At 38.2% G+C, this 12,066-nt stretch overlaps 1 pseudogene; it reads left to right on the forward strand.

The window, feature by feature from the left end:
* The first annotated feature begins 228 nt into the window (after positions 1-228).
* On the forward strand, positions 229-3,458 carry LOC143407779 (GTP cyclohydrolase 1 pseudogene; annotated as a pseudogene).
* The last annotated feature ends 8,608 nt before the right edge of the window (positions 3,459-12,066 follow it).

Here is a 12,066-nt window from a genome sequence, read left to right on the forward strand (position 1 = left end):
TTAGGAAATGGTAACCTAGGAGGTGGAGCAAAAATGTGGCTGAGTAAGATTCTCTAGCCATCAACTATCCACCGACACACCAAGTTGAATAACTATGCACCAAACTACATTCACAAGAGCTAAGGAAACGAGGCAGGAAACTATAGTGCTTGATTTTAGTACATCAGAATAAAAAGATTCATCGAAGAAAGCAGGAAGCAGGGAGCTTCCCTTGTCACCTCTCCCGTAATGCCCAGCAGCCCAGCACGGAGAAAGATGTTTCCCACTCAGAGGAGGTACCAAAACTTAGATCCAGGCCTTAGACTGGAAACTCAGCACCAGGCTCACCATGGTGAAACTTAGTGCTGGGCAAAGCTCTATGGCAGCTATTGCCAGGACAATACTCATGGACCGAACTATTGGAACTGTACTAACCAGGCGACAAGTAAACTTCCTCCACCCTCCAACCCCCAAACTCAGACTGCAGAGCCGGGAGTAGACTTCACTCACTGAGGTGTAGGGCATGAAAGGTAGCACAGGGTTTAGTCTTAGAGCCCAGTGCCAACCTGCCGCAGTGAGACCCAGTACCCACCAGAAACCAAAGACCCAGTGCACAGATCAGAGCTTACAGATGGAACCTCTAGACAATCCACTGGGATAGACTGAAGTTTTGGTCTGCATCATTTCCAGATTTGGAGATGGCCTGGGGGCAGTCCTCCTTTCCTCAAAGACAGGGGACACTTAGATGCAACCCAGCTTTGTGTTAGCCCTGATGATCAGGGAACTATCTACACCACCTGGCCCCCAGCCTCTTATAGCACAGTTATCACCAGGCTCAGGCCAGCACTTCTAGATGAAGCTCTAAAACCCCTCCACGATAGGAGGAGATAGCACCTTGGCAGGACAAAACCCCTCCTGCATCAATACCAGCTGTGGCCTGGGACTTGGTGACCCTTGAGAGATGGTGAAGTTCCTTGCAGCTTTGAGATTCAGGTGTGCCCTAGCTTCACATCAGCCTTGATGGGCAAGGGGCTGCCTTCACTAACAATACAACCTTGGGCAACAAAGTGTGGAGCAGGATCTTATCCACTGGGCAATAGGTCATGGTATTCAGCATAGAACTTTCCCCTGAAATTAAATGATGGGATGGTAAAAACCAACATTGGGCAGGTCTTAATAGGGACAAAGTCTAGAGACAGAACCTGGGGCGTGCCTCTAGAATAGCTCCAGTGTTGGGAAAAGCCACTCAGCTCCAGTCTATCAGGCTTTCAGTGCAATCAGCATCACCTGTGACTGACTCCAGTAGTCTTGGACCATGAGCCCACTTTAGCAATAGATAGACCATAATAACGCCAGCCTCAGTTTTACCATAGTATGTTCTGGTCTTGGTGGGCTGTGGGCTCAGGGTGTGACACAACTTCATGGTGTTGATAGCCATAGACATGGCATAAGAGCCAGGACTAGTCCACCCATGGCCATTCTTTCCAGAGTTGAGAAGAATCCTGCAGTGCCTGAGCGCAGCCTAGAATTGTGGAGAAGGCAACTGGGCCTATGTCAATCCCAAGGACAGGCTTGTGGAGATGGACCACTTTTTCTGGATACTCCCTGCCGCAGTCTGGCTGGGCACAAAATCACGAGCCACTCACAGCTTTGTAGATTCAAACAGCAATTCTTTATTCCCAATGTCACACCAACACTCTACAATCACGTTCTGGGGAAATCTACGTTCTGGGCAAAATCCACCTCCTCTGCCTCCCAAATACTCTCTGAATCCCAGGAGAAACTCAAGGGGAACTCAGGCAGTAGGATACGCCCTGTTCCCAGCAGGAATAACCTTAAACCTGGAACCGCCCTAAACCCGGATTGTCCTAAAGCGGGAACGCCCTAAATATGGCAAAATGTCCAAAGCAAGTCCATTTTACCACGAGTCCTTCCTGTAAGCAACATGGGGTACGCTGGCAAGGAAATTGTCATATCTACTTGGCTAATGGCTCTCAGCAACTCCCCTGCTTCATTTATAACAACACGTCAAGAGTGTATTAGGGACAAACCTAGGCTTTGATCACCCTTTAATGCAGAAACAGTGACAACACACAAACAGTAGATCCTCAGAAAACCAGAGCTGGGCAACATCCAGTAGTGAGATCATGGAAATAGCTACAGGCTTAGAAAAAGCAATCAACCTGCTTAACATTACTGGTAACACAGGCAGGAACAAAGCTTGGTTAGGAAGACTGAAATAAACACCTAATCCATCTATGCCCAGATGATGTCACACACCAGCAAGCATCAAGAGCCTAAATGAAACTAAGACCTAGCCTAAGAGTCAAATAAAGTGCCAGCAAAAAACCAGTACAACATTGGTGTGGGAGAACTCTAAGAAAATTTAAAACAATTGCCTTATGAAACTTGAAGAAAATGCTGACAAACATTTCAATGCTATATCAGAGAAGCATAAAAAAAGTAGCAATTTTAAAAACTCAAATGGAAATTCTTGAATCAAGAAAATACCTTTTGGCAAAATTAAAAATGCAATAGAAGGCATCGATAACAGGATAGATCAAACAGAAGAAAATACAAATGAGCTCAAAAACAGCCTATTTGGAGTCTGTGGCTGCCCTTGACTCAGCACATGTCTCTGGCAGGTCATCTACCTTCCTTAGGTGACTCAGGCCACAAGTCATTGCCCATGGCAGTATGCAAAGTTTTACATCAGTGAAGTGCCCTGGGTCTCCCTGGAGAGGTGGTGATGGGTCTAAGGAAAAGGGCCCAGAAGTGTGGCAGAAATGCCACAGCAGAACGCCAGTGGGTTTCCCAAGTGGGAGCCTTTGTGGCCTGGGCCAAGCCTGTAGGTAGAGAATCCCTGATGACCAAGCCTCCAGTTCACCCATTGTTGTAAGGACCAGGGCCCCTGTGATGCAGAGGATGTCTAGCTCAACCTCCCTAACCTGATGGCTGCTTACTGGTACACCTGAACTGGCTAAGCACCAACCTGCAGTGGAAGGGACTTCTCAAATGGTCCTAATAGGCATCTGTGGCCATGTAGTTCTTCACCAAGGGCTACCAAGAGATTATCTCAGATGTCCTTAACCATGCTCTATTTGATGAAGATCATGATGATATGGCGATTGTGAAGGACATAGATATTTTCTATGTGTGAACATCATCTGGTTCCATTTGATGGAAATATTCCTACCTGTTATTTTTCTACCAAGTAAATCATTGGTCTCAGCAAGCTTGGAAGGGTTGTAGATATCTATAGTAGGAGAGTGCAAGTTCAAGAGCACCTCATGAAATAAAATTGCTGTGGCAATCACAGAAGCCTTACAACCTGCTAAAGTCAGAGTAGTGGTAGAAGCAACGCACCTGTATGGTATTTCAAAGGGTGCCAAAAATAAACAGCACAACTGTGACCAGTGTCACATCCTCGGGAAGACCCAAAGATGTGAGGAGAGTTTTTGAGTCTCATTCAGAGCTGAACTTCAGCCAGTGCAAAGTAATGTATACCACATTGCCAGTGTCTTCTTCATTGTACATTTCATTTTCAATTTTTATAGATGAGAATCTTATTCCTTGTTTTAGTCAGCTTTTTCGCTGCTGTGACTAAAGGACCCAATCAGCACAATCATAGAGGAGAAAAAGTTTATTTGCGTGCTCATGGTTTCAGAGGTCTTAGTCCATAGAAGGCTGGCTCCATTTCTTGGGCTTGAGATGAGGCTAAACATCATGGCAGAGTGTGTGGCAGAGGGAAGCAGCTCACATCATGGTGATCAAGAAGCAGAGAGAGAGATTCCAGCCTCCAGATACAAATATATACCCAAAGCCATGCCCTAATTCCCACCTGCTCGAGCTACACCCTTACCACCTGAGTTAATCCCATCAGGGATTAACTCACTGATTAGGTTAAGGCTATAACCCAATCATTTCTCCTCCAAATTTTCTTGCATTATCTCACATTTGAGCTTTCAGGGGGGTAGGGGGAGGGCACCTCACATCCAAACCATAACATTCCTCATCACTAATTATAATTAAAATTATTTACAGAAAACACACACAAAAAAAAAAATAGTAACAAAAAGGTGAGCAATCTGCTTTCTTCTTGCCTACTTTTAGTGGCAACATGTAAAGTCAACTGCTGATAACATAGGCTACATGCACAAACCAGGGCTATTCAGTGAGAAGAAGATGCATTCACATATTTTGTTGAAATCCTATAATAGCCTGTCTTATCAACACAGAAGCATGGAGCATGGAAGAGAACTATGGCCAGTGGGATGTTTTATTCTGCACCAACTAAGATGATATAATGCTGGAAGTGTGCATATAATTTATGAAGAGTGCTCAGTGCTCAGTGAATCTGTAAGCCAGGCACAGCTCTACTCTGATTGTGTTTATTAAATCACCAGTGGTATTTTATTTTTTATGTATTTATCAACCATCCAGTTTCAGTGTTAGTCACCAAGGGAAAGTGGTGGAATAGCTATGTTTTCTATTTTACTATGAGTTAAAACTGCACAATTTCTAACTTCTTTTTTAAAAAAATTCAAGTATAGGAAATTATTTCCTGAGTTATTTATGAGGTTTTTTTTTTTTTCCCCTGATGTTAACAGACAGGGATTCAGATATTTAACTTTCTGTGCCTTGATGAGACTATCACACCATTTCAAGTGTAGATACTTTTGCCCTTTTTTCAAATCTGTTGTTTTATAAGGCTTAGTACTCACACTGCAAATCACTGTCCCTTTAGAAGTTTCTTCAGAATTTACTTTGTGCGTTCCATGTACTTACCTCAAAACATTTTTTTTTAATTTTGATATTTATGAAATATTTTTCTAAGCATTTCTAGAAACTCTTAAGAAATCCCATCACTTTCAGGTCCGCAGACCCCTAACTTCCATGAACCCGACAGAGGACAGAGGGAAGTGGCAGTAACCCACATGCTATGGTGTGTCCACTGTTCTCAAAACTGCCTAATCTGTGCCCATGAACATGCACTGGGGGGCTCTGGACCTGTTTACCTTGTGGTCTTGTCTTCAAGTGAAAGTCTTTTCAGGTGGTATAGGTGTTACAGTCCAGGAAACTGTTTTCTTATTACTAATTATCTTAAAATTTCCTCAACTGAGAGAGAGTGGGTCAAATTAAAAACAACAATAACAACAAAGTAAATAAAAGCCCCCAAGCTCCCCACAAAAACACAAACGTAAATATTTCTCAAAGAAATTTCTTATTTGTTTATCATAGTGCTCTTCAAGTTTATCCCATACTTAAAAAAAAAAAATGTTTTTACTGCATTACTTGCTTTAACTATGGTAGTCCTAGCTCTGCCACAGAAATGCCATTTAGCTTATAAGAGAGCAAGATGAAGATGTGGGGTTTTTCCCCCCTATGAGTATGTATGTGTTTTTAAAATTTCTGCTACTTTTCTCTAGCCTTTCTCTGCATCTAAAATTTTTATAGCACAATATTGGTTGATATTTTTAGATCCTTTTGAAATCTAATCTAGTATAACATTATTCTGCTTAATATTTAGACATTTCTAGGTGTAATTCTAAGTGCTCAACTCACCTCTGTAAGAATGGCTATTATCAAAAAGGCTGAAGACAGCAAGTTCTGGTGAAGATGTGAAGGAAAGGAAATCTTTGCATGTTGTTGGTGTGAATATAAACTAGCAAAGCCATTATACAAAATGGTATGGAGGTTCTTTAAACACAAAAACAGAACTACTATATGATTCAGCAATTCCACTACTGGATATATATTCAAAGAAAATAAAATCAGGATGTCAAAGAGACATGAGCCCTTCCAAGTTCATCACAGCCTTACTGCCCCAGTGGATGATAGTGAATACCATCTGACACCTGGGTGTCAGGATGTCGACTGGAAGTCCTGAGGAAGAAGACATCTAGACTTCATGAAGGAGGACATGGATATTTGGGGAAAATAGAGTGGATAAGTTAGAAGAAAGAAGAAAGGGCTTTCAGGGCTAAGGGGTATGTGAGTGTGGTTGTATGTGCATGTGTATGTATATGCACATGTGTACATATAGAAAAGGGAACACAACGCAACCATGCAAAAAGTTAAATCATCATTTATGACAGCATGAATGGAATTGTAGATTATTAAGTAACATAGGTCAGACAAAGACAAATACCACATAATCCCACTCAGAAGTAAATCTAAAAAATTTGTTCTCATAGAGGTTGAGAGTAGATTGGTGGGTACCAGAGGCTGGGAAGAACAGGGAGGAAAGAAAGAATAAAGAGAGTTTTATCATTGGGTCCCAAGTTACAGGTAATAAGGGGATTCTGGTGTGCTATGGCACAAGAGGGTGACCCCAGAGAACAATTTGTACTATAGATTTCAAAAAGCTAGAAGAAATGATTTTAAAGATTTCACCATAAGGAATGGACAAGTGTTTGAGGAGATAGATATAATTATATTAGAATATGTGCCCCATAAGTAGTAAATTTTTGTTTCATTGTATCAGTAAAAATAATTTAATTTTTAAAATTGTGACTTAATCACAAAACACCACTTAATCAAGTTTCTTCTATACAACGGTAGGAGTATCTGCTTTTGTTGATACATTCATCAATTCCACTTTGAAACAACTTCAGTGTGGACAAGAATACCATCCAGGCACAATGTGCAGCACAGTGGATCCTGAAAATGCCAATGTATTCTCCATGGATTCTTAACACCGTTCATTAGTTTTATGTGAAATCGGCAAATTGAAGACCCACTCTAACATTTAGTAGCATTAAATCCCTAAGGGCCTCATTCAATGGCATATTTCACAAAATGAGGTTTCCATGTGACAATCCAAGAGACATAATGAACAGAATAAGGCGATGCCATACAATTTACCTAGATATGCCTTAAAATTATGTACATTAACTGCTGTCATTCCTTAGCCATGCAAATTTTCTGTAATGTAAACAATAAATATTGATTAGCTAACAAATCATAAAAAGATTTCATCTTGAACCGAGTAATATTTCTTAACTAAGAGATAGAACCTTCAACAACAACAAAACTAATTGAATCCTGGCTCTCTCACATGATTTTTCTTTACTATTTACCAGCTTTCTGATATTGGACAAGTTACTTAAATGCTTTAAGCCACTATTTCTTTAGTAAAATGTGTATGGAATAGTTATTTATAGGGCAGCTTGGGAGCTAAATTGTTTAATTTCCTCCCACAGAAAATGGTATTTCTTATACACACAATAATATGGCATTTTCTTTATTTTCTGTAAAGTAAGTACACACTACACTTGCTCTATAAAAATAGATGGATGTAATCTGATTTGTTTTTTAAATGAAAACATTAATTGCATATTGTTATAAAATTAACATTTGTGGATTATAAAAAATTCACACAATTCAGAAGTATGAGTAATAAAAGTCCCTTTGTATCATCCTCAAAAGGATAACCACTACTATTTGTTGTAAATTCTGTCAGCTATTTCTATTTGCTACACAAAAGGAATCTCATTACACATATATAATTACATAGTTATATAATTCATAGTTACATAAAATTTTTATTTAACTTGGCATGAAATTTTTTCCTTGTTTTTTTCTCTGCTTTACTTTAATAGCAATAGAGTACATATTGTTTATAACCTTGTCTTTGTCCTTTATGTTGTAACAACAGACTCCTTGATTCTGGATAATTTATAAGGACACAGATTTATTTCTCTCAGTTCTCAAGGCTGAGGCATCTAAGATCAAGACACTGGCAGGTCAGATTGTCTGGTGGAGCTGTTCTCTGCTTCCAGAATGGCATCTTATTTTTGCATCCTCTGGAGGGAACAAATGCTATGTTCTCACGTGACAGCAGACAGAAGGGCAGGAGAGATGAATGCTGTGTGAAGTCTTTTTTAAGGGTCTTAAAGCCAACCATGAGTGAGAAGGAATCCTCATTGCCTAGTCACCTATTAAAGTCCCTACCACTTAATACTATTACATTGACAACATCTAAATTTGCAGAGGGGAGATACATCCAAACTATGGCAAACTTAATTGAGGGGATGTTTGTTCTCTTCTATAACATCTGCAAAAATTCCTAGGAAAAGAAAAGAGCCAGCTTTCATTATTAAGAAAGAGTATGACTGTTCCACTAGATGATGTCAGGTACCATGCAACAGCTGGGTGTTAGCTGACAAATGGCTGTCCCGAGGAAGAAGGCATCTAGTGTCCCTTAAAAGGAAGAATTGGATATTTCAGGGAAATGAGTGGAAAAGTCATAAACGAGGAGAAAAGGTCTACTAAGGCTAAGGCGTGTGTGTGTGTGTGTGTGTGTGTGTGTGTCTGTGTGTGTCTGTGTGTGTGTGTTAGAGGTCAGGGGAAAGGTGATTAGAGAAACCTGTTCCCCAGCATGAATATATGGCAGAGTGGAAAGATGAAACTTGTCTGATGAGATTTTTTTCAGTAAGACATAGGTCCTCTGATGTAAAAATAAAAGTAGCATTATATTCTTTAAATTAGTAATTTGTTATTGAATCTGGTAAAGGGATTAGTGATGAGCAGAAAAGATGCCAGGAGATGTATTTGGGGGAAGCTGACATCTTGGTAATAAATGTAGATAACATAATTTCTTTATATGATGTCTAGTAGGTGACAATTTAACCATAAAAAGAAAGAAAACGAGAAAGGATGAGTGTGTGAGAGGGAGAGAAGAATGAAGAAGAAGGAGAGGGAAGGAGAGACAGAAAAACAGCTGAGGCTGAAGCTCATTGACAGAGTGTTGCCTAGCTTTGGTTCAATCCCCAGAACCAAAAAAATAATGATGATAATAATAATATTAATATTCATAGTAGAATCATTAATAATAGAGAAATCTGTGGAGAAGCTCCTTATAACTAACAACTTTGTCTTTACTTCACCCATTTTTAAATTTGGGCTTACAATTCAATTCAGATTTCTTGCCTAAATGTCACTTGATCATCTAGTATATTAAATTATATTTCTTTCCTAGCATCCAAGAACTCTGGAATACATACCTTCAACCTCTTCTCACCTATAAGGACTCTGTTCCAACTGAAAAGTTGAGTGTTTGTTTCTCAAAGGCATGCTGAAATTCTTGCCTTTATGCTTTTTATTCATATTTAACCACACACTCATAAATTTAAGTTTTATGAATTTCTATTAAATTCTATAAAAGTCCACCTTTTCTTTTTTCCCATATTTTTTCTTGGTGCGTTATAGTTGTACATAATGGTGGGACTTGTTTTTACATATTTGTACATGCACACACATAACAATATAATTTGGCCAAAATCATCCCACAGTATTTCGCCTTTCTCTCTCTTCCTCCCTCCCCCATTCCTTTTCCTCTTCTCTACTGATTTCCCTTCAATTTTCAAGAGATTTTTCTTTTCATTTTTTTCTCTCTCTAGCTTCCACATATGAGCGAAAACACATGACCTTTGAATCTTTGCATTAAGTCTATTTTGCTTAACATGATATTTTCAAGTTCCATTCTGCAAATGACATAATTTCATTTTTCTTCATGGGTGAAGAAAGCTCCATTATGTATTTATACCACATTTTCTTTAACCATTCACATTTTAAAGTCCACTTTTTCTCAAAAGTTAGGTTTGAGTCCATCATGACTTTGCGTTAATAATAACTTCTTTCCTCTCAGTCTCTTTGTCACTATCACTTACTGTTCACTATTGGAGGACACTTGTGGTCATGATAACATTTCCTGCCTGAAAAGCTAGACTGTAACTGTCTCAGATGAAGAACCTTGGGTATCAGCTGGTAACTGTAAGCCATAGGACTTACCATGAAACTCAGCAAAATATGTCATAAATATTTATTTTAAAAGGCTCATATTTTGCATATTTTAAACTATCTCACCAAAAAAACTATATCCCAAGTACCAAAACATTAGTATTGCCCTCAGAGAAAAATTTCAAATTGCTTATTTGTTTATATTTTCCTCTACACAGTTTTTGCTATGAATCCAAGTTCTGAAATAATGACATAGTTAATCATAACTTTATATTAAAAATCTTCTATGTTCCAGAGACTGTTCTAGAACATTTGTATAATCATTACATTCATATAAAATTAATAAGTAATATCATTTACTGAAATTGACTAAGTAATAACATACCTAAGAGGACACAAGTAGTGATCAGTAAGGTTGGGAATTTAACTCAGGATGGTTGACTCCACCTTTCAACCACTACTCTAGACCTCAACTAATGCTTAAATTGAACCACGCTTGATGAAGAACTTGTGTTGATTCACTGTTAGCATACATTTTTACACTAATCCCTCCTAATAAAATAAGAGACTAGAGTTAGCTTTGCTCCGCAAGTTAGTTTAATGAAGCAGTGGTCTCTTGAAAATCCTCTAGGGTTTTAAGGAAAGTCCAGGTCAAAAGCAGACAAATTAGCATAACATTCATATTAATACCTCTCAAAGTGTGTTACAGAAGAAGCCAGTGCCTTGGAATATAAGCAATGCTAAATATATTATTTTCAAAGGAGCTTTGGTTACTCATTATGGTGATGGATGACTGATGAAAATATCAGCATAAGTCCAAGTCTTCTCTTCAATTTTTCTCCTGTAAATACAACACAGTGACATGGAATGAAGATTATTTAATGAGACAGGCAAAGGGATTATTTGCAATAGATGAAAGTAAATTTGATTTTCAAATCGTACTGCATGACATCCCTTGTGATATTTATCCACTGATTTTATTTAACCTTGCCATTGTTAGAACTAAGAGATATTTAAATAGACAACAATCAGTTCAATGTTTTTCAGCAAATCAATTGTATATCACTATAGGATGAATGGAAACACTGAATTAAAATAAAGGTTTTAAGGGGAAACATAGGACCAAATGGATTGGATACAGCAGGTCCTCACCCTATTACCTAGTAGATGCATGGAATTTGTGATCACATTCATTAAAACTGTACTGAGGTATTTAACACAATCCTCCAATATTAAAAATAAGTACAGAGACATCCAATAAATTTAAGGATATTATAAGAAAAATTATGTATGTGTGTGTGTGTGTGTGTGTGTGTGTGTGTTAGTGTGTGTGTGTTATGGTCTAATTGGTCCAAACATCAAACACAAGTGAGTTGAGTTTGCAGGTGCTCAGGATCTTCCTACTCTAGTTGTTAGTAAAGCTGAACAGATGTTATATCTTACATATAAATATATATTCTAAGTAATAACAATGTTTGGTACAAAGGGAAATTACACAAGACTTAGAAGGTAGCAGAATCAACATTTGCAGTGTGGATTCATGGTCCATACTTGTGACCACCTACTTGTGATTTCTCTTCTAATAAATTGAGCTGACCACTGTTTGCACTGCTAGGTCATCCTGTATGCTCAAATCACTCCATCCACTATACATCAGAGGCAGTATTTCATCTTTCTGGACTCTATGTGTTAGCAGATTCCTAATTGAAAGTAATATTTTCAAGCTTTTGTTTTTGCAATGGAAATATTCTGGTATATTAGACTATGAGAAAAGAAAAAATATATCTAAATGGGGCTCTTGACTATAATCCTGGTCAGAGTAGGGGTGGTCAGTAAATCTATGGAAACTCCATGTTAATATTGGAATAATCAGAATACCAGCATAATTGGAAGAACTACCTAGCATTTGGGTTGCCCTTCCACCTTCTAACCACGTGATCTTGGAGAACTTACATTTCCTTCTATGTGATACACAAAGTATATGGCTCAGGATCTGATATAGATTAAAGTGACAGTTTCTGTTTCTAAAAGAGTCTCAGTGCAAACAAGGGTGACCTGACACAAAATTGAGATTAACCCTGAATCCTTGTCATACTCACTTGTCAAATAATTGGAGGTTATGTTGGCAAATATAATTATTCTTTCTTCTTATAAGAAGAAAAAGGTGAGAAATTAATCTCTAAAAATTATTATCTCTTAAAATTATTTTTCATGCAAAGGAATTTATCAAGGAGATGATTGTTTCTTTAAGCACAAGGAAAATTATAACAAATATAAATCCATAAATGTACAAAAATAGTTACAGCATCATTACTGAGAGCAGTTCTCCTTGGCATTTTAAAT

This window comes from Callospermophilus lateralis, chromosome 10 (assembly GCF_048772815.1).
Source record: "Callospermophilus lateralis isolate mCalLat2 chromosome 10, mCalLat2.hap1, whole genome shotgun sequence".
Taxonomy (NCBI): Eukaryota; Metazoa; Chordata; class Mammalia; order Rodentia; family Sciuridae; genus Callospermophilus; species Callospermophilus lateralis.